Source organism: Pogona vitticeps, chromosome 4 (assembly GCF_051106095.1).
Source record: "Pogona vitticeps strain Pit_001003342236 chromosome 4, PviZW2.1, whole genome shotgun sequence".
Lineage (NCBI taxonomy): Eukaryota > Metazoa > Chordata > Lepidosauria > Squamata > Agamidae > Pogona > Pogona vitticeps.
The window spans coordinates 90240259-90267884 of record NC_135786.1 but is presented as its reverse complement, the minus strand read 5'-3'; the positions used below and the strand labels follow the sequence as shown (position 1 = coordinate 90267884).

Sequence of the window (27626 nt, the reverse complement as noted above, 5' to 3'; positions counted from 1 at the left end):
ATAAATTGAGGCACCACTGTAAATTAGAGGGGCACAACTCAAGAAAAGCAGTTTTAAGCCCCAGGTCCCGCACTGGGTTAAGTTTAAGCATCTGCTGGCCTCCATCTTTGTGATCAATAAACCCTAAAAATGCTTGAGAAATATGGAAAGCAGTACATAGGTTTAGTCTGCTTGCAGCAATGTTGAGCAAGATCTTCAAAGATTTTTATCTTCTATATATTACTTAAAGAACAGCCACATTGTATTCTTCCGTGAATTCTGCATGGAAGTTAACATTGTGATCTTATCTCACAAATGGGAAAAAAGTATGACTTCTTTGCTTACTAATTTTGCTTCCTCTTGATTAATTTTACCCTTGTAAGAGTTCTGGCTTTGATGAAATAGTTAAAGAATGTATGATAAAATGGGCCCAAAATGTGGGCTATAATATTAACTTAAGGTCATGGTCACAAATATGGAAAGACAATATTAACAAAAGCAATTAATTATAAAGGAACTATGTAAAAGATGTTTTATAGATGGTATATGACACCTGAAAAATTATCGAAAATATATCAAAGTACCTCTAACAAATGTTGGAAATGTAAAGTAAAAGAAGCTAGTTTTTATCATATGTGGTGGACTTGTAGGGAAGTTAAGAGCTTTCAGAAACTAGAGAAACTAGTCCATTCATTTTTACAAAAAATATTATCCTCTATAATTCCATATGAACCTGAACTGTTTTTGTTGAATATCAGATTTGATAGAAAAAGAAAAAAGATATTTGATCACACATGTAACTACAGCAGCAAGAATTTTATATGCCAAATACTAGAAAAAGAGGAGACTCCAACAATCTAGGAGTTAATAGATTTTTTTTCCGAACCAGCAGAGATGGATATTTTAACTGAAGTATTGAAAGACAAAGAAATTGTTGAGGCTAGAAAAAAGTGGGAACCGTTGTATAATTGGATGAGATGAGAAGATAAATGGGTTAAAATTATAAGACAGAAGATAATAAGATTTAACTGTAGAGTTTAAAGGCTTAGAAAAAAATGGCAAGTGTGAAGTAAGCTTAGTAAGAAAACATTATCAGCAAAAGTAACGATGCATTGTTCTCTATCACATTCTGTATTTTTATATTTACCCAAGTACCCTGTTCCAAACCCCCTTCCCTATGATCTTTCCTTGCTCAATTGAGAATGAATAAAATAAAAAAAAAGTAAGAGCTCTGGCTTTGAACATTGATTTTAAAAATGCATCTATACCCATCTGAATTATTACTGTGAAGATAATAGTTACATATTACAGTTTTCAGTTTCTTCTCATTTCAGTAGTTTCTCTGGACTAAATACATATGTTATTTGTTAGAAACATAAAAATACATGAAAGAGCAAAGCACTGCAATATTTCAACCACAGGTTTTATGTAACAGATACTTGAGATTCTCTAGATCTCTCTACTTGAAGCAATTATCATAGGCTGTGACTTACATGAAAAAAGACTGTGGATGCAACAACACATATTTCCACATTAGAGAAATACAACAAATCAGCTTTTCCCAATCCAAAGCCCACAAATTTGTGACCTACAACTCTTCTGTCCCCAAACAGCATGATCAGTAGGCATCTGCCTTTCCCCCGCTTTTGTGGATTCGAAACAGCAGAATCCCCCATTCTAGAAGTTCCCAAGAAACACTCAACAACCTTATTTTCTAATAGGCAGCTTGGTCAGAACTCAGTCTATCTAAAGTCATGAAGCCTTACAGACCAACCATTACCATTTAAGCACCATTTAGGTGTGGGTCTGGGAGGCAGAACTTCCAAGAATGGAGAATTCTGGAATTCTGGAAAAAAAAACACACACAGAGAGAGAGAGAGAGACAGACAGAGAGAGAGAGAGAGAGAGAGAGAGAGAGAGAGAGAGAACATTCCTAATTTTCATAGCCCACACTGAGTGGACAGATGGACAGATGCATCCAAAGCGGCAGCAAAAAAGGAACTGAGAGAGTTCCTTTTAGAGGCATAAGGAGGCAATGTGGGAGGATGGGACCTCTAACAATCTCCTGATTTTTCAAGCTCTAGAATGTTGGGAGGATTTGTACTTGCATGGAATGCTACCCATGTGTGTGCATTCATGGATATCATGAAGATGTTAGCCTTTTTTGAATATATGAGACACTGATTGCAAAAGATGGGAGTAAAGGCAAGATAGCAGCAAAGACAGTATTCCATGTTTGAGCCTGTTTAACTACCCAGTTAACTCTGATGCATCAAAATTAAAGTTTTAGGACAAACATCTACTCTTATCACCTTAAAAACAACAAAACAACTGGAGAGTCTTATAGTTTTCTGGGTGCATCCTGGCTTTATTTTCTGAGTGGAGAGGATAGTTGTTGTCCCAGTGTGATTGAGTTCATTAGGAGACTGAAATAGTTCCTCTTTTTTGATGGGAAATAACCACGGAGATCTGTTTGAATGGTTAACAGATTTATTTGTATTAACATTCGGTGATTCAACAATGACTTCAACAGAATCAAAACAACTAAGGTCTGGTAATTGTTCATAGGGAGAAGGTACAAAACTTAGGAGAGTTTATTGAGAGGCTTGTCCAAACCTCACTGCACATATCCTGCCGCCACAAGGATGCCTGGCCCACTCTCCCTTGCATGGTGGCTGATTGAAGGTCGAATGTGGTCTCATCACCCTCCTCCAATGACCTTGCCCCAGAGGGGAAACCACCACTATCCATTCTTGAGTTTCTGTTACAGTCACCCACTTTCTTTTTTATCCGGATCGGGTAATAATTCTCCTACACTTAAGTTGGGAAAGTCTTCTAATAACCCACACATTCTTCCATAGCTAAGCTCTTCCTCTTTTCCCTCTTTTTCCCTTCTTTCATCTTTCTTTATCTCAGCCCGGGGTATACCTACTGAAAACTCCCCCTCTCCTCTGATCTTTTATATCCTCCTCCCACACTGGTAGAGTTAACTCCTCCTCCTCTTTCTCTTTTCCTTCCTCTACCAAACAGACTTCTACTTGAGGGGACGGCTCACTCTCATCTTTCTCCCTCTTTCCTATTTCTCTTTCACACCAGGCATCTAGAGGACAGTGAAGGCCGCATAGATTTATATTCTGTTCAGAACTTTATGCATTCCAATCAGCAATACTGCCTTGGATTTGAACTCTTTAGGATCTGCCAAAACAGTTTGTTTTCCTGGCCTTGAAAAAGCCAATTTATAATTTTACAAAGACGTTATCTGCTACATAACTCTATAGCCATTAAACATATTTGGTTCCCACTGCAGCCTTCCTCTCACATAATGCAGTGCTAGAAACTGCATTGTCAATATGAATAGTATTACTGCAAACTGATTGTAGTTTTACAGCTTTCAATATAACTCTCTTTCAGTATAACTTCCCACTTCAAAAGTAGGAAGTTGGTAAATGTACACTAAATAGTGTTCAGGGTATAATCATAACAAACATGCAATTTCATTCACTCCTCAGAAGGAGGATTCCAAGAAATATAGAAAGTCATGCTCTGCTGGCTGGAGTATTTAAAAACTTGTTGTCCAAAATTGTACTTTTCTCCATCTGTAATTATTTCATATATACAGTGGTGCCCAGACCTATCAACAAACGACTTACGAACAGCTCTGGTCACAAAATTTTGCTTTGACTTGCGGCTGGAGCTTTGACCTATGAACAAAAAAAGGCAGGGGAAAGGGGTTGGAAATTAAAAAACAAAACAAAAAAAACACACACACACTAACCTTTGGTGGTGAAGAGGCTGCTTCTTTGTAGCTCTTTCACCCCAACAGTTAGGGAAAGGGATGTGACGGCAGTGGTGGGGGTCCGGCCGTGAAGCGAGGACCCATCCTAGCCAGGCTCTGGCTCCTAACTGGACTCTGGGAACCAGATCCCGGCCAGGAGGCAAGGGCCCATCCCGGCCAGGCAGCAGTGGTGGATTCCAGGCCAGGCAGCGGTGGAAGGCTGGGTGAGCTACCAGATGGCTCCCACTGATGGCGGTCTCGGCGGCGGCGGAGCCCACACGGCGGCGAAGGAAGGCTGGGAGGCCTCCCGAAACCGCCATCAGTGGGAGTCATCCAGGAGCTCACCCAGCCTTCCCTGCCGCCACCGAAACCACTCCGCCACCACTGAAACCACCGTCCAGCTCACCCAGCCTTCCCTGCCGCTGAAACCGCCGTCTGGGAATTCACCCAGCCTTCCCCACTGCCGCGTGGGCCCGCTGCCACCGAAACCACCCCGCCGTCCGCAAGCTCACCCGGCCTTCCCCACCGCCGCATGGGTCCCTCCGCTGCCAAAACCACACCACCGCCACTGAAACCGCTATCTGTGAGCTCACCCGGTCTTCCCCACCGCCACCAAAACCACTGTTAGCAGAGGAAGGCCGGGTGTGCTACTGGATGGCTCCCCACCGATGGTGGTTTCGGTGGCAGTAGGTCCTGGGCGGCTGCGGGGAAGGCCAGGTGAGCTACTGGATGGCTCCCTGCCAATGGTGGTTTCAGCAGCAGTGGGGTCCGGGCGGCTGACCATGGCTGGAAGGCTTGAGGGGAGGCTTCGTGGGGAGGTAAGTGTGCTGCTTTTTACTGTTTTGGGTGGCTTTTGCAGGGTGGGATTGGGCTGGTGGGGTTATGTTTGTGTTTTGTGTTTTGCAGCCCCAGGGCCTTGGAGATTTTAATTTTTATCTTTATTTGGGGGGGGGGTATTTTTTTTCTTTGGCCAGAATGGATTAATGGGTTTTCAATGCATTCCCATGGGGAATGGTGCTTTGACTTATGAACATTTTGACTTACAAACGCCGTTCCAATACAGATTAAGTCGTAAGGCAAGGCACCATTGTATTATATATGCAATTCAACACTGCTGTGTACCATTACAGTAGTTGAGACATATATTAATCATAAAGCTCACTAGAGGGGCTTAGAGATAAGATCCAAATGCCACAGCTGAAAAGTTTAGATTTCTCCAGGACTGGATTTTCCGTTGTATTGTTCACCAACAGGTCTCAGCAAGACTAGCAAAAGAGATAAGCTTAAGTACAGTGGAGACTAACAGACAGTGTGGAGAGGACTTCACTTAGCTGACAAATCCTAAACTGAAGTAGATTGGCCAGGTAAAGGTAAGACTGGGCAGAACTTGCATGGAGAACTGAAGAAACTGGAACCTGGAGACCAGCAAGGCAGAAAGGACCAGGCTTCTAACCCTGGCCAGACCTCAAGCTTCACAGTGTCTACCAGTCACTAGAAATTAAGTTGTGTGTGTGCATGCACACACACATACACACGCGCACACTTCTTTCTGAAGATGGCACCAAGGAGTAAGAAGACATACTGCATGCTTTGTCCCATAAGGCTTCTGGGGTCAGGGTCAGAAATCTCTGAATGTTATATGTCAATTTATACAGCATGCTTTACCATTAGTCTGAAAACAGCCACTTCTGAAACAGAAATGAAAGTACATAAGGAGCAATTATATCCTTAGTTATGGCCCATTCTTCTGATGAAACAAGCTATAAAATATGGTCTCATTCTCCCTCATGCACTATTCCTACCGTTCAACTCTAGGGGGAACACAATATCTCTTTATCGTTTAGGTTAAATGAAGGACCAAATCCTGAAATTGGAGCAAGCTGTGTCCTTGCACCAGCATGTGGTGCCTAGTATGGTATCCTGTATTTGGCTTAAGATGGAAAGCCCAGTGTTTTAACTTCTTTTACAAATAGAGGGATGTTCTGGACGAAGCATTTGTTACTTCTCAGGGAACAGATTACTCACTGACACTACTGCAAATTTTCCCAATATCCAGACAGCATTCCTCTTATCTTGCTTTGTATTGCTTGGCCCTCACCCAGGAGTCCTGGCACCTGTGCCCCTTCCAAGACCAAAGTTCAGGTTAAAGTATTTCTTTGGTGATTTCAGGGAGCAGGGAACTTTGTCACTGTAGCATTCTCTATTTATTAGGTCTATGATTCATGTTATATTATGTAATGGTTTATGATGTAAAATAATGGTTCATGCATATTAATGTTGCTGAGAGGCGGAGCCGAAAGAGATGCTATAAGAGGCGGAGTCAGAGAGTCAAGGGGTAGATTGAATAAGTAAGAGAAATGTAAGAGTCAGGTAGTAGAGAAAAAAGTTAGAGAGAGTAATAGAGTGTGTAGTTTGGGAAATTCTGAGGTGTGATTAGTTACTGAAGATATTAATGAATCGATCTCTATAATCAATAAACCAAAGTTTTATTTAAAGGAACTTGAAGAGTGGACCTGAATCTTTCTGAGGTAATGGTGATTTAGGGATCACCTGGTGGCAGCAAGTGTAAAAGTAGAGAGTGTTTGCCTTCGTTTGCTCTGAGGCTTGAAGGTCAAGCAAAGGGGGCACGAGGGTGGACGCCACAGTCACACTGTGCACAAATAGTGTGCACCACAAAACTGCCTTCAATCAGGATCTATTTGCCTTTAATTAACAGAGGGTTGCCACTGATGTTGATAACACCCTCACTGTGCATTTAGAGGTGCACAACAGGATTTCTGCCACTGGCAAAAAACATATATATATTCTCCCAACAACTTGCTCTGCAAAGGGCTCTTTCCATATTTGAAACGCAATATATCTTCCCCCTCTTAGGAAAGAATACACTTGACATGTAGCTGTATTATCAATGACTTTAGGACCCTCAGCACCTTGGACAGCATCTTTCTTTAAGAAAGGATTAAAGAAACTTTCTTCATGGAAAATTTAAGCTATTTAATAAAGTGGCACTTGGCTCTCATAAGCATATCCTGTATATAGGGAATAATATTTACATCTGTGAAGTGTACTACAGAAGTTTTACTTTAAGTATTTCAGTGAACTCAGAGGCTAGCATGAAAGCTCTGTGTTGCTGCTACTCCCCGGACAATGATATCCATGCTGAAACTGCTAGCTTGCAACTTCCACTATGTGGACCACTGCCAATAAGTAGAGGGACAAGCACATCTCTTACATAGCTTGTGGACATCTGGCAAATCAGTGTGACTAACACTAAGTAAATCATTCCATCCGCCACCAGCATGTAGTCATACATTGCTTAGATCACTTGATTGTTCCTGAACAAGCTGCTGACATCCCGGCTTTCTCTTGACAACACATGTGGCCTAGGAGGCTGCAACAAAGAACATTTTCAGGCAGAAAAGAAGAAGAACATGGCTTTCTCATACCTTCAAAGCTTCCAAGTCACATGAGCACCTCAGCAGGAGAAAAAATCTGGTTCAGGAATACATATTAACACTGCATCTTAATCTAATGAATTAGAATTTGCCGGCGTATAAAATGACTTTTTTGGCCCAAAACATGCCTCCAAGTGTGGGGGGGTCATCTTATACACTGGGTGCACTTCAGTTGGGCCAGGAAGGAGCCGCCACCGTTGAGTGAGTGACGTGGGGCTGTGCTGGCCAGGGAGGAAGGCAGGCAGGCAAGCAGGTGGTCCGGACGGGGGGAGGGAAGCAGAGCCGACCATGCCTGAGCGGTCAGAGCCCGCCGCCCCACACTGCTGAGCCAGCTGCCCACTCGCCCGCCCGCCGCCGAAGAGCTTCCCCTCCTCCTCCTCCTCCTCTGCTGCCGTCGCCTGCCTGGCCGCTTCCCCTCCTCCTTGCCCTCCTCGGGCCTCGTTGCCGGCGGAGCCAGCTGCCCGCTCGCCCGCCTGCCGCCGGAAAGCTTCCCCTCCTCCTCCTCCTCCGGTGCCCTCATCCGCCCTGCCGCTCCCCTCTTCCTCGGGCCTCATCGCCGGTGGAGCCAGCTGCCCACTCGCCGCCGGAGAGCTTCCCCTCCTCCTCCTCTGCTGCCGTCGCCCACCCTGCCGCTTCCCCTCCTCCTTGCCCTCCTCGGGCCTCACTGCCGGCACCGCAGCAGAGCCATCCACTCTATATTTTGAGTGGAAATGTTGGGGGGGTCATCTTATACGCCCGGTCGTCTTGTACGCCGGCAAATAAGGTAAGTAAATATAGAATTCATGGTTGAAGCATACCGCAAATGGCAAGTTTTATCTTGCAATTGCAAAATTTAGGCAGCACTGTACATTGCAGGCCTTCAGGACATGTGCACTTCCGTTGGCCTATAAAGGAGTCCTTTGTAGCTGATAAGATGGTGGACTGAACACGCACAGCTATACAAGGTTATGCCTCTCACATCCAGGTAAGATTTTCACTTTCTGTATTAATTACAAAATACAGTGGACCCTTGACTTACAGACGGCTTGACTTACAGACTTTTTGAGTTACAGACTTCTCTGGCCGCAAAATTTAGGTTTGACTTGCAGACTGAGATTTGACTTACAGACCAGAAAAAACCAAAATGGAACAAAAACGGCCTGTTACGGGATTAATCGGTTTTGAATGCACTGTAGGTCAATGGAGACTTGACTTACAGACTTTTTGACTTGAGAACCGCCTTCCAATACGGATTAAGTTCTCAAGTCAAGACCCCACTGTACAGTGGTGCCCCGCATGACGATGATAATCCATTCCAGGAAAATCGCTGTTAAGCGAAATCATTGTCATGCGAAAAAGAATCCCCCATTGAAATACAGTGGTGCCTCGCTTAACGATTTTAATTGGTGTAAAAAAACACATCGCTATGGGAAAACATCGCTAAGCGAAATGCATTTTCCCACAGAGATGCATTGAAAACTGGATAATCCGTTCCAATGGGAACGGATTGCCGTCCTTAAGTGAAAATCGCCATAGGAAACATCGCTAAGCGAAACGCGGTTCCCCAATTGAAATGCATTGAAGCCTATTCAATGCATTTCAATGGGGGGGGGATTACAACAAATTCAAAAAGAGTCAGAACAAAGTCAAATTAGTTTAACAAAGGGTTCATTAAGTGCACTTATGATTTCAAGCATTCTAAACCTTTTTAAAACATTTTTAAACATTTAAAAGACAGCCAACATGAGGCTGTCAAAACCATTGTTAAGCGAAACAGGAGAACCCCAAACTGTCATCGCTATGCGAAGCAAGGTCCCAAACATCGCTATGCAAAAATCGCCCATAGGAAACATCGTTAAACAGAGCACAAGATCGCTCCAGAAAACTAATCGTTAAGCGACTACATCATTAAATGAAGCAATCGCTAAGCGAGGCACCACTGTAGATTGAAACCCATTTAATGCGTTCCGATGGGGAAATTACCTCGTCGTCCAGTGAAGATCGCCCATAGGGGAAGCCATTTTCTGAGCGCCGATCAGCTGTTTTAAGTATGTCAAGGACACAAGGATAGCCAGTGAAAAAAATCATAGTTCTATGTGCATGAAAGGTACCTAAAAATGAAAAGCAACCAATGTACCTCCCCCTAGGATTCATGGAAATAACTGTATGAGAAAAAATATTATTTGACATCCAATCACCAGAGACTAGCAAGATGCTATATTTCATTCAAGGCAGTACAATACTAGGAATAGCTTAATGACTCAGCCCAGCATCATGCATATGAAGGCATTTCCAACCAAATTTAGAAGCATTCCTTACCTGCACCCAAAATATGTGCTACCATCTTCTATTTTAGTACACTGGAAACTAAAATAATATTTCAAAGCTGAAGAATATGGCATCAACATGAATGTATCATAACGTGCAAGAAATGCGGGCTTTGACAGCTGAAATGCAGAAGTTACAGAGCCCTGGGATGGATAGCTAGCCAATCTTTTTATGTCCTTTCTTACACTGCATGGATGAATCCAATAAATACATAAAACTAGGATGATAAAGCTAATTAATTCAGTTATCATATGTGACATTTCTGATACCCACTTCATGACTTGAAGTAGTACAGGTCAGGTGGTTTTACCATTTCATTGTCTGTTTCACTACATAAGGCCACAAAGAGTATTTTTCTCATGCTGTAATATTGTTTTTCTGATGATGCAAGAGCTTATAACATCTCTCCCAAAGTAAAAGTTATGGTAGGTCTGAAAACCTACCTATATATCTACAATTATCTCTCAATCATCTGCTAGCAACAGTGTAGTTTCAAAAGGAATCAGAAGTTCTGGACTCAAAGACTTCTAAAGAGCAATTTCTCTTACAAATGGAGACTGTAAGAAGACGTGTGTTCCAGGTATACTACTATCAGTTCCAGGTATACTACTATCACATAGGCCAGCGGTCCCCAACCTTTTTGGGGCCGCGGGCCAGCTGGGAGGGTGAGCTCCATGTGCGGGGGGCAGGGACACCCCAGCATGAGAGTGGTGGGTCTATCACGCTTGCGCAGGTGTTACGCCACGAGGTGCGTGTTGTACATGCATGCGAGTGCGACACACACCCCCGTGCGAGCGTGACACATCCCACACGTAAGCACACCATGCCCACCATATAAGCGGGGAGACAGAGATCCCTATCCGTGGCCCAGTTCTGGCAAGCCCATGGACCAATCTAGGCCACAGATATTAAATCGGGGCTCATATAATTCTACAATGGACTATCAACTTTCAAACCCCCTATATGGTAATACTTTATTTGTCCACTGAAAACTTTCAGATCCTGCATTGTCTATGCACAGTCATCAGCCACTAGCTCTTGTTTTTACTCCCACCTCAATTCACCGACTTGACTAGGTACTTGGACCCCATATTATGAAACAAGAAGTAAGAGCTTATCACCTAGTGTCTATAATAGCTTGAAAAACTGAGCAATTGCTGCCTTCATCCATGCAGTGAACTCTAGTGTTACCATTTCTCCATACACTCTGACTTCCAAAGCACTGTTCAGCAACTAGAATATACTTTCGAGCAGGGAGCTGGATGTTCATTCAAGCATGAAATCTGAGTGCTTGCAGAAGACAAGCTTTCAAACAAAGATCCAGTAAGCTTTCAGTCACCTGACCGGACACACCACTGGCTCCTGCCTCGGCTCCTGCTATTATATCAACAGGTCCAGGAATCCACAAATAACCAGAAATATAGTGCAAGTAATTAGCAGGGAAATCCTTCAGTATATCCTATCACAGATGAAACCATTTTTTAAAGCACCTAACAGTACCAGAAGGCAGAATCACCTTTTTTTTTTACAGTGCCTGAATGTGGCTTATAGAAGGGATACACCATCTATGTCATGTGCTCAGAAGATGCTGCTATAAGTACATACAGTACACACAAAAACAAACATGTACCTCATTCATCTAGATCAGTGGTTCCAACCTTGGGTCCCCAGATGTTCTTGGACTAAAACTCCCAGAAGCCTTCACCACTAGTTGTGTTGGCCAGCACTTCTGGGAGTTGTAGAACATCTGGGGACCCAAGGTTAGGAACCACTGACCTAGGTGATCACCTTGTGAGACAGAGGGCGAGAGGGGTATCCCACTCTCTGGAGAGCTGTCCCTCCTCTGTACCGAAGAGAAGGAAGTGCAAACCCAACCTGCCCCAACTCTCCAAAAGACAGAGCAGTGTGAGACAAAGACAGAATAGCTATTGGGGGAAATGAAAAGTCTGTCTATTGGAAAGTCTCAGGGTGAAACAGCAGGAAAGGAGCGAAAGAGGATGGTGGAGATTGAGGCAGGAACAGCAGAGATAAAAAGGAAGGAGGAGCAGTTACCACCAGGCTGGGGGTGGGTTTGGATGGAAGATCCATGGACTGGAGCTTGGAAGAGATTAAGAATACCCAAGGAAGAGGCCAATTACAGGAAAAGGGAGATTCCCCCCAGACCGTCCTATTGGGGAGAGGCCAAGGCTAAAGAGTGGAGAAGAAGGCTTAGAGAAGAAAAGGAGAAAGTACGGAGAGAAAAGAGAGAGAGGTTGGAATAGAGGATAAGCGAGATGAGGAGGAAGGGTTTCAGGGAGGACCATGGAAGGACCCTGCACCAGAGGGATGCTTCGTGTGGAATGGTGACCGGGATGATGAAACCGTGCCCCTGTTGGAAAGTCAGATGGGACAGGCTGTAAGTGCCAACATCTTCCCAGACTGGCCTGGAACTCTTATGGGACAAACCCGTTCTTAGATGATGATTGGAAGTCCCTTCAAGACTCATTGTCAGAAGAAGAAAAACGTTGGAATCAAGTTATGGACACTGGTTATTTGTTAAATACTCCAATAAATATTTCACCTGTTTCAAAACAACAAAAATCTCTTGATTTCTTTGATACGAGTAAGGAGCCTAGAATCGAACCCTCACATACCTGTAATCTGTCCTCAGTGGACAGGAGAGATAAAGAGACAATCATCCTTTCTTGTGCACAGCAGGAAGTGAGAAAGCCAAAAGCTTGCTGGTCATTAGAAACAATTAATAGATACTAACTAAACATTACAGACTCCCAAGTGTTTTGATTCTGTGGCACTGAAAGCTCACATTATTTTCCTTTTCATCCAGGAACCAAACATATACTTTGCAATTGGAAGCAAATTACTGTGTTTCCCCGAAAATAAGACAGGGTCTTATATTAATTTTTGCTCCAAAAACGCATTAGGGCTTATTTTCAGGGTATGTTTATTTTTTTAACATACAACAATATACATTTATTCAAATAAAGTCATGTCATCTTCTGGTTGCTACACAATGGTAGACGGCATGGTTTCAGTTAACTAGGCCTTATTTTGGGGGTAGGGCTTATATTACAAGCATTCTGAAAAATCATACTAGGGCTTATTTTCAGGGAAACAGTGTAAGAGAGAGATGAGATGCTGTTTCAAGCAAAATATACCATACACCATATACCATACCCTAAAGTAATTCATTTGGTTTTTCTGCCTAATGTTTGTATTACTCATCTGAGCAGAACCACAGAAAAATATGCACAAGAATCATTATTATTATTTTGCAACTGTTTGTTTTATACTTATTCAATAATTTTTTAAAAAGGCTACCAGTAGCCTATTATTCATCCTTTCAGATGAAGTATCTGGAAGTGGAAAAATATTCTTCCATTTGGGTTATCCTCAAAATGGAAAACCTGATTCAGCAGCTGCAGCAGCAGCAGTTGGGTGCCAGAAAGGAATATGGCTAATTCTTCCATGACAAAGAACCAGGGCATGATTAATTAACCAGAAAGGTTGCACATGTATAGCTTACATCAGATGCATCTAAAGTGGGCTAATGGCTTTAATGTCAACTATGATACATTACCACTGAAAAATAGTCCTTCTCTTCTTCACCAGCAGCCAAGGTGGATGTGATTTAAATCATGATTTAAATTTTAAAAATCAGATTTTTTGACAATTTAAATGAATAATGGATTTTTTAAAATAAGATATTTTAAAAAACAATTTTATCCATTCTGTCAGCAGCTGACAAGAGGAGGAAAAAGGGTCCTAGTCACACACATTTCAGTCCACAAAGAGATTAGAAGTCTCACACTTCCCTTTCATTCAATAGGTATCCTCCAGTCCAGCAAGTACAAGGAATTGGATTTAGGCCATATATTTTTTAACATGCAACAAAAAAGTCTGACAGAGAAAGCTTATCCCATGTTCCAATTAACAGATTAAATCCAATGTTAGCTCCACTAGAATAGACCCACTGAAACCAGTGTGACATATGCTGCTTGTGACTAAAAAGTTTCTTTTCCATCTCCTCAGTACTCTAGTACTCTCTACTCTATTGGGAGTAACACTGGATTTAGCCCAATGCCCCCAAGTAACTCAAAATGCTGCTTTCCCTCCAACATTTTTATGTTACTATGGAAAAAAACACCAGTATACCTGGCCACAACACATTAAAACATGAAACAACTCTTAAAAGTTGGCCTGGATGTAACACTGTAATTTTAATTAACTCTGGCTTAATCAATCATACTTTCAGGTGCTGATTAATAAACTGATATTAAGCCACAACTTTCATTTTGAAAGTAATCGGGAACTGTGGTTTAAAAGGCCAAGATCACTGCAACAAACTATGAGGACAGTGTGTGTACAGGACCAAAGTTCATTCCCAGCTTTATAAATGATAGGTTGTTAAGCCAGGAATGTTCTGTTTGAACCAATCCTTGAAAACAATGGGTAAAACGTTTCTTGAACTTTCACAATTTAGCCTATTCCATATCTACACAACAATAGAAAATGATCTCAAACAAAGATTTGATTGCTAACTATTGTTAGTGTTTTGCAGGAATGATGAAATCAACTCAATGTTACATGAGGTAGAAGCTGAAACTGTTAAAATGACGAGAGCCATAAATATTATATTGAACTCAGAAAAATTCCAATAGCAAGAACCCTGTCTACAACTTATAACCCTTATTTAAGTTTTTATATTGGCTCCTGTACTACTTTTTCAATGGGGAGCACTGGCAGCTAAAACTCAACACAAGCATATGGAGAAGAACTCAAAGAAATGCCTTCCCAAATCTTAAGGAAAAAATCTCAACAGTTACAAAGAAGTTCTTTCCATGGAAAACACACAGAGATCATAAAGAAAAATTAAGTCCCTCATAATAAAAAAAAGAAAAAAATGTTTCAAATTAATAATATCTTTAAACCAGAGTCTCTAACTGGCTCATAGTGAACCAGCAGGAAAATTAGGAAACTACAGTACCTTTTCTCTATCCCTCTCTATGCATCTGCCTCTTAAAATTCATGTAACAAACGAGATGGTGTAATACATATATTTACAGAGGTGACAAAGCCTCCCTGATGTTTGCTTGCTTTTGCCCAAATCAAAATGAATCAAATAACAAAAAAAAGGAGATAACATTGTTCTAAACAACTATATTTTAAATGATATACAGTAACAGCATAAACTAATTTTGAGAAAGAGTTTGTTCAGTGCAACAACAGTCTACTTCCTATTATAACCACCACTCTATTCTTTTTCTTAAAAGGGAAAGATGGGTAAGCTTGTTGTTATTCCATCCTGGGACTGTCAGGATTTTTTTTTATTTGAACTTAATACTGCATACATAATTATATAGGAGCATATCTGAGATTCTCACCAGACTACAAAAGGCAATTCAGAGTCACATAAAGAATACTTTCTTTTCACTTTGTATGATGCCAATTAAAGCTTTGTGGGAGAGTAGGGAGGAAGAACACAGGCCACGAAACCCTTAAGAGATCCTCTTCCCTTGCTAAGTCTACCTTCTCACCACTAATATCCCCAGCTGCTTCTCCTCCTCTTCACTATCTAAGTGTTGACTAGCCAGACAGTCAATGAGCAAGCAGAACAGCACACCAGTTCACTGCTACTACTGTACTGTGTGGGTCAGAGCAAGCAACAGGGAAACATTGTTGGTGAGGAGGAACAGCAGGCCCAGGGGCCTTTTGCCAATGTGCCAGCTGCAGGCAAATCTCCAACTGGCTGATCCTTCCCCTGACTTCAAGTGCAATCCAATACTGTACATGTTTACTGAGAAGGTCCGTAATGCTCAGTTATGCTTATCATCCCCTGTAAATTCAGGGATGAACATTTTGGGGGGGAAGAGAGATTACTAACCCTCCATAATCAAAAGCCGTTTATTTCTTTGTTGCTTAAGCAAAGACAAACCCGTCTCAGTAATCTACTATTTGAAACAAAGGACACTGCCAAGGCTGCTTATAGGGTTGGGGTCAGCAATAAATAAATAAATAAATAAATAAATAAAACAAAAGGCAGCAATGAACAAGGCATCTCTGCAATTTATTGCTCCAGCTCAAAGAAAGACCTTGTTGTTCAACTCAACCTCACCTCTACTCCTTACTGTTTGTTTTGTTAAGCCACACAAAAGACCACAGCAGTAACTTTTGCCAGTTCACAGTATCTATTGTCTCCTGCAATCACATTTGAGTATGGTTTAGGTACATGAAAGAAAACTGGCAACATATTTTAACAAGTAGGACAGACTGTTACATAAATAATAGTATACACAGGATACCTAGAGATTGAAAGAAAATAAAGATGCATCTGTAGCATCGATTAACACTTGCATAACTGTTCCAATGTTGTGCTTTTTTCCTAGCTCTGCTTCACGTGTTACAAAACTTCTTGTCATATAATACATTGGAGGGAGGGTAAAAACTGAACAATAAAAAAACTAGCTGGGTTCCAATAACTCCTTAATATGGACAAGGAAGAAAAGAAATACAGTGGTGCCTCGCAAGACGAAAGTAATTCATTCCGCGAGTAGCACTGTCTTGCGAAAAAATCGTCTTGCGAAAAGTGGCTTCCCATTCGTCTTGCGAGGCACCACTGTACATTGTGCATGGGATTCACAAATCAAACTAAAATCTCTCAGGGGTATAATTTGCTAGACAGCATATCAGAAAATGTATACTTGTGAGAAAGGAAAACCACTGTGCATATGCGCGCGCGCGCACACACACACACACGAATGAGGGAAACGCTATTTTGTGCTTATAATGGAATAGGATTTACAAAAACTATTTGGAAGAACAAATAATTGAAATTTAGATAATTGGGATTCTAAAGCCTTTTCAAAACCAGGACAATATTATTGAGCTGAGATACTGTAAAATACAGTGGTACCTCAGTTTATGAACACCTCGGTTAATGTAATTTTCAATTTACAAACAAAAATCCATTGAAATTAATCTCTGTTTATGAATATTTTCCGCTTTACAAAGCAAGTTTGTATTGCGCCTGGGATGCATTCCTATGGGAAATCGCGTTTTGCTTAGTGAATTTTTCGCATTACAAAACATCCTGGAGAACACATTAAATTCGTAAACCAAGGTATGCCTGTACTAACATTAAATCCTCAACAGGAAGATTTTGGGAACCAAGTAAACAAATGTTTTGTTTGAAAGTTTTCTATATATTACTTTCTCTTTCTTGCCTTCATGAAGAAGCATATAGCCTAAATCCAACAGACTTTTTTACCAATAGAAAAAAAACCAGCAAGTTTTCTGAATGAATTTCTGCTCATTTACATTTGTATATGCATGTGCATATGCTCACATACACATCCTACATACAGTGTACGTAAAGTCATCAAGGTCAAGAGATTAAGTTTTTAAAAAATGTTTCCCAACTTCCATGTAACAACACCAACATATAGTTAAGTAATTTCAATGTATAGTGACTCTTGCCAGGACTTCCTAGGCATGAAGTACTCAAAAGTGGTTTATCACTCTCTTCATCTCAGGGTGCTCTGGGACTGTGCAGCTTGCCCAAGATAACACAGGTTGGTTCTTCTCCTAAAATATCCATGGGATCCTCAAACCCTGGAGCCTCCAATTCACTGACCTATACAGCCAGCTCATGAACTCCACCATTCCAGATAGCTGAGAAGTTTAGATGTCTGCCTGCAGAGCCTGAGGTCGGGAGTTGGATTCTCCACTGTACCTCCTTGACAAGGGCTGGACTCGATGATCCATAGGATTCCTTCTAGCTCTGCAGTTTTATGATGATGATGATGATGATGATGATTCCTTGTCTTAAAAATAACTTTGTTGCCAAAAGAATTTCATAAACCAAATGCATTGCCTGTCTCATCTCAAAAATGTAAATGACCCAAACTCTACACACTGTTAGAATTTACGTCGGATGAAGCTGAAGCCCAATACTATGTCTTGTACTCTGCCCAAACTGCCAAGATCACCTTTAGCCACTTGCCACCTGTCTTTATTACTGCTACCTCCTATTACTTCCAACTGTAGTTCTGAATAGCCAAGAAACCATGGCATCATAGTTTTTAACATGTCTTACATAAGGACTCATGACTTTTCCTCTGTCTGCAGTATGCATACACCTTCCACATATCAGGTTTCCCAGTCAAGAAGCTATAACTTTACCCAAACAGTTTCCTATATTTTTAAAGGAAAAAGTGGCATTTATTTCTAAAGAAATGAAAAAACAAAAAATCGTATCACAAATAATAAATACAAAGCTCTTCCCCACAATTCTCCAAATCACATTTATGCCATTCCCCGTCACATTTTAAAGAAATATCGACCAACAATCTAAATGCTCCAAATGTATTTATTTATTTTCCAAGTTTATTTTGTTGGCATATTTTAATAAAGGCTTCCAATTTTCAGTGAATTGACTGTGGCTTATTTCTCCTCTATATAATCTAACTTTCAAACAGTTTCCTATATTACTGAATAAGTATACCTAGGGAAGTATGCAATGTTCTGATCGTTGTTTGGCTCGTGGGGGAGGTCTTGCTTAACAGGGAAGTTGCACAGGGTATACATTCAGATACTACTTGAGTACAATGTTCACCAAGGTTCTGCTTCAAATATTACAATCAGCACTGCTGACTGAAAGCAGTTGTTTGCAATGACTAACCTTCTTCAGCAATATGAGAAGCCGCTCTCAGAAAACAAGCAGTTGACTACTATGAAAGTGTAAATAAGTTGCATCTTAACTTAAGGTGTAAATTAGCTTGAGGGGGGTCAAGCAAGCTGTCACACAATCCACAGTTTCAAATATATATAAGAAGAGAATTAGTAGTTACATTAAAAATACCAATTCGTTACCTTTGAGCAGAAAGATTTCATTGGGGACAGAGCTAATTATGCAAAACATACAATAGCTGAAGGACTAAAGATAAATAAATACTGTGTAACTGATCTCCAGAGAATCTAATGAAACAACAGTTCACTGCAGGTTCTGCAAAATCCTGGAAATCTGGGACAAAGTGAACAAAAACATTTCGATAAAACATTCAAAGGGGACTCAAACACTTTCTTCTCAGAAATCTACTATTCTCCATCTTAAATCCACTCCCTCTTCACTTATTTCAGCAGAAAAGCAAATAAACAAAACAAAAACAAAACAAAACACCCTGTTTTTCATCCCCCCCAGCTGCTTTTTAAATAAAGGATTATTGAGATAGGAATGCCCTAAGCTTTAAATATAGGTTAATGCAGGACTACAACAGCTCCTGTTAGTTCCAAAATATTTTATTAAAAGGCTAGACTTAAACATAAAAATTGTAATAATACAAGCTGATTTTAGCATCCTCACCACACAGTGTAGGGGCTGGAGGACAAGCACTTAAAACAGAATGACCACTAAATATAATATAATATAATATACTAACTTCGGAATTACCCTTTAAGGTTCTATACAATGACTATATTGGTAGGTGGTAGATGTATAAAACCACTTTAAAGGCCTCATAAGATCTCATAAGATCCTCTTTCCCAAACTATGGCAGGTACCTTAATTCCCACTAATAACTTTCAGAAGAATACCCTCACTGATACATTATGAAATACTGTACTGTGAATGGGCACTCATGGGCATCACAAATTAGTGATACACGATCTCCCTCCTTTCCCCATGATAAGACATATTCAGAAGACTGAATGAATATACACCTCACAAGACAGCTGTCTCGATTAAAAGCTATCTCGATTAAAAGTATCTTCCAAGCTCAGGTCTGAAAAATGACTATGCCTTTGAAGAGCTTCCCTTTGCCATCTATACCAGGACTATAGTTCTTTTACATAGCTGAAAAAGGCACAAATCCCCAACCCAAACCCAAATACTGAATGGAATATTGTGGCCTAACATAGGATGCAAAGTGGCACAAGTACAGTAAAATTTGCCATGGGAGATGCCCAGCTTATAACCTTTACAATCACCTGGGTCTGACTAGGGATTTTGCTGATCTTATGCAGAGACGCATCCTCAAATTAAACAGCAAAGCATCACTGACCTGTTTGATTTTATAAAGCAAGGGCAAAGAATTTTCACCCCTTCTAGATCTTTCAAACTACAACACCACAATAAGGGATTCTATGAGTTGTAGTCCAAAACATATGGAGGGCTGAAAATTCCCCATCCCTGTTACAAAGATTTTCCAGTCTCCTGGAGGCAGATTGTGTGGATGACAGTTCATCCTATGACTCCTTTGTTATTCCTTTGGACCTCAGTGTAAGGCCTGGTCAAACTGATATAAATTTGGCAATCACATGTGTATCTGCTGGCATTCTTTTTAGCTTGTAGACCTCAAGGATGTGGGCAAAATATTTGGAATGGTGAGAGTCACCATCTGCTTACTTGAACTTTGCCCTTCCTGACTGAATCTGCCAAGGCAAGACAGATGCTATAGATAACCGACATAACTAATGCTTCCTATAGGAAGGGTTTGTTCTCTCCTTTCTAAAGAAACCCACCCCTAAGCCAGAGATCCTGACTAATTATACACCAGTTCTCACTATGACCCAGGTAGCTGAGAAGGCAATAACTCTGCACCTCCAATCACTTTTGGATGACACTGATAATTCAGGTCCATTTCAAATGAGTGTTCAATCCCGATCTGGGACTGAGACTGCTTTGGTCATTTTAGCAGATTCCTATACCAGGAACTTGATAATTTTTTAGGTATCCTACACCTCTCAGCAGTGGCTGATACCACTGAGCATGGTTTACTCCGTAAGTACAGTAGGCACTAGTGGTTCAAATCTTCCTAGCTGGGAGTATGCAAAAAGTAGTGCTGGGTGAGGACTCTTTGACATCATATCATCTGGCATGTGGTGTCCTTTGGGACTCTATGCTATCTCCTATTGTTGTTGTTGTTTAGTCGTGTCTGACTCTTCGTGACCGCATGGACCAGAGCACGCCAGGCCCTCCTGTCTTCCACTGCCTCCCTATAGTATTTAATAAATACATGAGGTTACCAAAAAAGGCCATTTTAAAATGTGGAGGGAGTTTCCATTCACATACTGTATTAATGGTACCTAGCTCTATTGCTTCACATCACCTAACAATGAAGGAGCAATCAATACCTTTGAATGCTGTCTAAGCTCAATAACTAGCTTGATGGGGATGAACCAAGTTAAATTAAATCCTGACAAGACAGAGGTATTGCTCGTCCGCAGAAAGTCAGGCCTGGAGACTTGGATACAACCTGTTCTATAAGGATTTCTGTTCTTCCAACAGCCCAGGCTCACAGTCTAGGAGTACTCCTTGGGTTTCCAAGTGGTAGTAGTGAGGAGAACATTTGCAAAATTCCACACAGCGCACCAGCTATGGCCTCTCCTGAGTTAACCTGACTTGGCAACAATCACCTCTGCCTTAGTTACCTTGTACCTTAGCTACTGCAAATAATTTACATAAGACTATTACTGAACAGAGCCTAGGATCTTCAATTAATGCAGTATGTGACAGCTAGACAACTAATGGATACACAGGACTGAAATCACTGGACCCTGACACCAAAATACCAGCATTGGTTGCCCACTGTTTACTAGGCCTAATTCAAGCGACTGGCTTTAACCTTGAAAGCCCTAAACTGCTTGAGGATCAGATGTCTAAGGGATTGCCTGTCTTGTTATAAACTTGTCTAGACGTTAAGGTCTTCAGAAAAAACTCCCTAGAGAATACCAACAGCTGTGGAGGTCTACTTGACAGGCACAACGGACAAGGCTTTCTCCTGCACAGTGCCTGGATAGTGGAATGTACTCTCCTCCAAGTTGCCAAAAGTTTCCACCCTTACTGTTTTTAAGAAGAGTATGAAACTGCATTATTTTAAACTTAGCTTGCAATATGGTTTAATTTACTGTGACGGTTTTAATTTTATAATATATTTTATAGATTTCAATCATTTTATGGTCATGTTTGAATGTTATCATTTTTAGTTTTACTTGCTTTTAATGTTTCTATGGTTATACAGTGGTGCCCCGGATTAACCCTCGCTATGAGGAAACATCGCTAAACGGGACGCAAAATGCCATTGGAACGCATTAAACTTAGTTTAATGCATTCCAATGGCTTCTATACTCACCGTTAAGCAAAGTTTCCTCATAGCGCCGCCATTTTTGCGCCCTCGGTAAGCGAGGGCAGGGCGCGAAAATGGTCGCGGTGGCCATTTTGGGTCATCCGGCGGCCATTTTGGAGCCGCTGAATAGCTGATTTCCCGGCGTCACAATGCGAAGATCATTAAGCGAAACGCTTACCGATCTTCGCAATGCGAGTTTTGGCCATAGAGGCCATCGGTAAGCGATCGCATTAGCAATCTCAAAAAAGAGATCGCTATGCGATTTCGTCGTTATACGGTGCACTCGTTAAGCGAGGCACCACTGTATACGTTTTTACTTGTTTGTGTTGTTTTATAATGAATGTAAACCACCTTGAGCACTATCTAGAAGTGGAAAGGCAGGGCAGAAATGTAGTCAATACATCACCAACATGCTCCAAGGAAGGCAACATGTGGAATGAAGATACTGGGCTTACATTTTGTCTTCAAATTTTCTAAGGATGCAATAGCTACAGATAAACATTTAGAAATCCATTCACAAGCAGAATGGATATGTATGTGATCAAGCAAGCTATGAAAAGACTTTTTTCCAGGTTCCCTGCAAACTCAAGCAAAGAATCTACATTGCTGCAAGACCCTCAACACATAGTACACACTCTTGAATTACAGAGGCCAGTCAGTCAGATTCCATGAGAAGAACTTTCAGAACTGTTGAGCACTTAACAACTTCAGCAAGAACCAACAGGAATTCCAGCTTGAACCTGCTCTGGGGATGGGCTGAGACCTAATTACTGTATATTGTTAACAAGTTCCTTGGAAAATTAAAGCAGCACTCGGAGAAAAATACTAAAATATTAGCTTGTCAAAGTTTTGTGCCTTTAAAAGCATTCCAAAATACAGAAAATTTCCAGGTATGAGGATAATGTGATAAAAAGAAATATTAAAGCAGCATTCGGTTAAGAAAAGCTTGCCAAATTTTCTCCATACAGATATTGTGGCTTTTAATATACTGTAAGCAGAAACTTTACAGATACAAAGAAGAATAAAGTACATTCACAGCACTGCATCCTAGAACTTAATTGTTGATTTATGTTTACAAAAATGTGATATACAATCTAGTTGTGAATGGATTTCTAAACGTTTTTTATCTGTAGCTACTGCATGCTTAAGAATTTTGTAGACAAAAATGATAGCTGCAAGATGTGGAGTTAGGAATGATGCAATAGTCTTCATCTCTGTTAAGCCCAACACACTGCAAGGTAGTGTACCTGCAGCAATTATTTATAAATGAAATGTCAATTCACATTTGGAACAATTGAAAGATACCAAAAAGAGGAGAAACAGATAGTTATTCAGAGAACAAAAACTAAATATGTTTGCAATTATATTTAAGGAAGATCTATTTATGGTTAGGGCATTTTATGATTACAGCATTATGTAACCAACTACCAATCCTTCCTCCAAAATAATTCTGCAGACCAAGCAGTGTTTCCAGAAAAAACAGGATGATCTGTCTATATACAATCCAAAAAGTATCAGGAGTCCCTAGTACTTTTCTATGTTGTGTTACTCATGCTAATAAAACACTGTCCTTACAAAAGTGTATGACTATGATAGTACCCCCTTAACTCTACAGTCACAGGAGCACTGGAGTTAAGCAGACCTAGCCAGGAATACACTCCAACATCAGCTTCTTCAGTTCGTATTTTAATGTAGGGTACTGGGATTGCTTTTAAAAAAAACAACTTGCTTTTCTATCCTGCAGTGATGCTGAATTGCAAGACAGCTCACAAAAGCCAGCAAATGGAGGAAACACAGACCAGAACTGTCATCTGTATTGATCGCTGCAGGGACATCATAACAAGCAGAAAAATACTGGCTATTATTTACTGCAGCTGCTGGAACCCATGTATGTGAAACTAGAAGAGAGGGCAGCTTTTACTCACCTTATCAACCTTACACATCAACCCAAAAACCACACACTGACACACATCCAAAAAAACCTAACGAATTTAAGTTACCATGGCTCTAACACATGTCATCATCAGCTGAAACTCTAATAAAGCAAAATGCAGATTAAACAGATGCACAAATGCAGCCTTCCCATCACCTCCATGGCTGAGCACCACAGCAACTTTAGCCCAGAAACCCTTTTTCTCCTTTAATGCATAAAAACGGTCACCATTTAAATCCCGCTAAACCCGCTGACTTGCTCTTCCTGCCATATATTGAAGGCTGGACTTACTGCCTGGACAGGCAAGAAGAGACGACAAAAGGCGACCGCAGTCCGCCCTCCCTTCTCAACAAACGTCGGGAAGCAGCACTGGCGCGGATACCCGCTTTGCGCTGGCGACCGCGGCGGCGGCGGCGGCTGTTGCAAAGTGGCTCTCGCCGTTCGGCATTAATCCCCTCCGTCCACCGCTCCCGGGCCGGAGCCGTTTTGGCCCGACGCTCGGGTCTTTTTTCTCGGCTTCCTGCTGGCCGCCGCCACCATTGTCTGCCGGGCTCCTCGGGTCGCGATGAACCCCCCGCACGGGCGAACAAAGGCGAGTCCGCGGCCGCGACAGCAGCCGGCGCTCGCAGGCTGGAATAAGCCGGTCGCGGGGAAGCATGCTCACTGCGAAGCCCCAAGGGAGGAAAACAGCGGGCCGTCTCTCATCGCCGCCTCGCTCTTTCTCCCCCCCCCCCGCCGCCTTCCTTCTTTCCCCAGCCCCTCCAAGCCAGGCTTGTCAACTGCGCATTTGCCGGCACCCAGGGGGCTGCGCGCAGGAGTAAGACGCCGGCCGGCCTGGAATTGTGCTGCCTTGCTGATATATATATATATACACATACAGCAAAAGGTCCGGGTTATAAACAGCCCCGGGAGGAGGCGTGAGTGAGTGAATGAATTGAGCCGTCGTCCGTCCAGAGCCCGACCCCCCCACCCCCACCAGCCAAAACGGCGCGTCTTTGCTGCTCGGCCTTTTTTTTTTCTGTACCTGAGGAGGCCGCGCTCTTCTTCTATTTCCTTCCTGGCCCCCTCTCTTCCCGAGTTTGCCGAAGGGTGCAAGACCCGAAGGCCGGGAATGATCAAGGGGGGGGGGGAGGCGGAGGAGCAGGCCACAACCGCGGCGAATCCAAAGAGACCTCAGTCACGCAGGCATTTTGGCCAGCCCTGCGGCGGGCATGCGGGTGCTTCCTGTGAAGAGATGAAAGGGAGACGGGAAAAGAAATGATTCTGCTCGCAGTAGCCGACACGCTGCTTGCCTGCCCGGTTGCTGCTACCCGGCGCGGTGCAACCTCCATTTCCTCCCCCAATGTTGCACGTATTGATCTGTGCAGAGATCGTCTGCCACCATCTCCCTGGAACACCAATTACAACCACCCGCCGTTTTTTTAAGGTCACTGGTCCCGGGAGCCCGCCTTCCTTTGCCCGCCGTTAAAACGCGCGCTGTGACTGATGCAATTTCACTTCACCCCACTCTTTCTGCTAGAGACTAAGCACTCTTCAGTGCAACCCGCGAAGTTTCTAGTTTCTGGCAGCATCGATTTGCTTGCCTTCAGCAGAGTCTCAATCCAGGCGGATTCCCGAGGCAGGGCGGAAAAGTGTTGACATCTGCATCTTGCGGACTGAGATGAGGTGGGGGACTATTAGCCTTGGATGTATTGCAGGGAACAGTAGTCTCTGCTAGTTTTGCAAAAGTAGCTAGACTGGGACAGTGCATCTGAGCCTCGACCTGCTTGCATCACCATTCTTCCTCTTTTTTTCAAGAAAGAAATCCTGCCCATTCCAGAGATGTGAGAGGGTTCTCTGTACTCTTTAAACCTGGGACAGGGCAGGGATCATGTCGTTGGTATCCTAGCAGGAGACCAAATGAATCCACACCACTACGGAGACCTTAAGTACGCTCCCTCCATCCCCATAGACATTACTTAGTGCCTGACTGAAGTGGTCCATGTTCCACCCAGAGTAGGTGTAACAATTCAGATTATAAATTCATCTTTAAAGTATATCAATCCCCTCATTTATTATGGAGGTATTAAACATACACCAGTGGTCATTTCAATATAAATATTAAAAGCATCTTTTGAACAATGCTGTGGATCTTCACCACTGACATTTCTTTACTTCCTTTGTATTGTATACCTTCCCTAGCTCATAAAACCGAAAGGACCAGGGCATACTAAAATCCAAAGCAAATCTAAAGAGAGATGAAGAGGTAACCCCCCCCCCACCTTAGGCATCCTACATTTCTAAGTACTGGCTACACACTATGCTCACCAGTTTCCCATGTGTTTATACTGTATGAGCTCAGAAAGGGTTTCAGTTCAGCAATCAATTAATTCTTTTCATTTCTCTAGTATTGGGGACAAGATATGGGTGTAGACAGGAAATTCACCTAATCCCCAGGAAATCGATCAACTATATTTCCTGTTTATTAGATGTAAAAATGGAACATGAGTGCTTACAGGCTATTTTTAAGGAAAGGGAAATTTCACACATTACAAGCCCTCATCCCTAGCAAAAGATCTACGTACATGGCAGTGATCATAGGAAACATTTTACATGGTAGCTCTCCTCAAAGCTATACAACTGTTTAGCAAATTTAGTTCTGTGCCTACAGTAGAGGCATTTAAAATATGACTGGCAGGCAAGATAGATGTTTTCACTATCAACTACCGGCACTGAATAGTGTTTTAAGTTATTGATTACATACATTTCTATGTACATTAGAAAACATCAATTGCAAACACACAGGTTAAAAGCTAAACTAAGCACTAGTATTTCTAACTTAAACAATATGGCACAAATAGACCATTTAAAAACAAGAGGGCTACAAAAAGTACTGAGGGTGGGGGGCCCTCCCACAGTCGGGGATTTGGGAAACTCCCTCTCTTTTGGGGGGGTGACTCTCCCTGCAAAGGATGGGGTACGCAGCTTGGGGATCCATCTGGACCCGGTGCTCTCCATGGAGTCACAGGTGGCGTCGGTGGTCCGCACCGCCTTTTTTCACCTCAGGCGGATAGCCCAGCTGCGGCCCTACCTGGAAGTGGGGGCGCTCACCATCTTAGTACACGCGCTCGTAATCTCAAGATTAGACCACTGTAATGCGCTCTACGTGGGGCTTCCTTTGAGGTTGCTGCGGAAATTACAGGTGGTGCAGAATGCGGCGGCCAGATTACTCAGTGGAGTGAAAAAATTCCAACATATTTCGCCCACTCTGGCCGCATTGCATTGGCTGCCCATCAGGTTCCGCATCGACTTCAAAGTGTTAACGCTTACGTATAAAGCCCTAAACGGTTTAGGGCCTCGATACCTGGCGGAACGCCTACTCCCACCAAGTTCTACCCGGGTCACACGAGCGAGCCAGGAGGTGAGGCTGAGGAGCTTAACGCCGAGGGAGGCCCGAAAAGAGAAAACAAGAAATAGGGCCTTCTCGGTGGTGGTTCCTCGCCTGTGGAATAATTTACCTCCTGGTATTCGCGGAGCTCCCTCGCTGGGCACCTTTAAGAATTTATTAAAGACCTGGATGTTTCGGCAGGCCTTCTCACCAGATTACTTTTGATTTTCTTTTCTCTTATTGTCTCTTTACCTTTAATTGTTTTGTAATTTGCTGTTTTATTCTTATTGTATTTTATCTCTGTTGTTGGCCGCCTAGAGTAGTCCACCGCGACTAGATAGGCGGGATATAAATAAAATAAAATAAAATAAATAAATAAAATTTGAAAACATCTGGTATTGAGATTTTCACTTTTAGTAAACATGTAAATTGTGCTGTGGCTGGATGGCTCAGTGGTTTCGGTTTCTGGCTGCATAGACAGAGGTTGGGAGTTCAGTTCCCCACTGTGCTTCCTGCAAGTAGAACCAGCCTGTCTGGCTTTGAGGCAAGCTACATCGTCCCAGGGTGACCCCAGAAAAAGGGACTGGTAAATCACTTCTGAATATTATCTACTGTACCTGGAATACCCTGAAAAGGGTCATCATAACTCAGAAATGACTTGACAGATGATTATTATAAAACATGTAAGCAG

At 42.2% G+C, this 27626-nt stretch overlaps 1 protein-coding gene across 4 annotated transcripts in view; it reads right to left on the bottom strand.

Annotated features, from left to right (window-relative positions):
* LRRC8D (leucine rich repeat containing 8 VRAC subunit D) overlaps positions 1 to 27626 on the bottom strand; it is a 96339-nt gene that overhangs the window by 26446 nt on the left and 42267 nt on the right. The window contains exon 2 of one of the 4 annotated variants that reach the window (XM_020794586.3): positions 24593 to 24792. The exons of 1 other annotated variant lie outside the window; for it this stretch is intronic. The gene's annotated coding sequence lies outside the window, so the exon portion shown is untranslated. Of the gene's footprint in view, positions 1 to 9171; positions 10085 to 23859; positions 24303 to 24592; positions 24793 to 27626 lie in introns of those variants that run through there. 2 more of the 4 variants (XM_020794589.3, XM_072997919.2) reach the window with 2 other exon arrangements.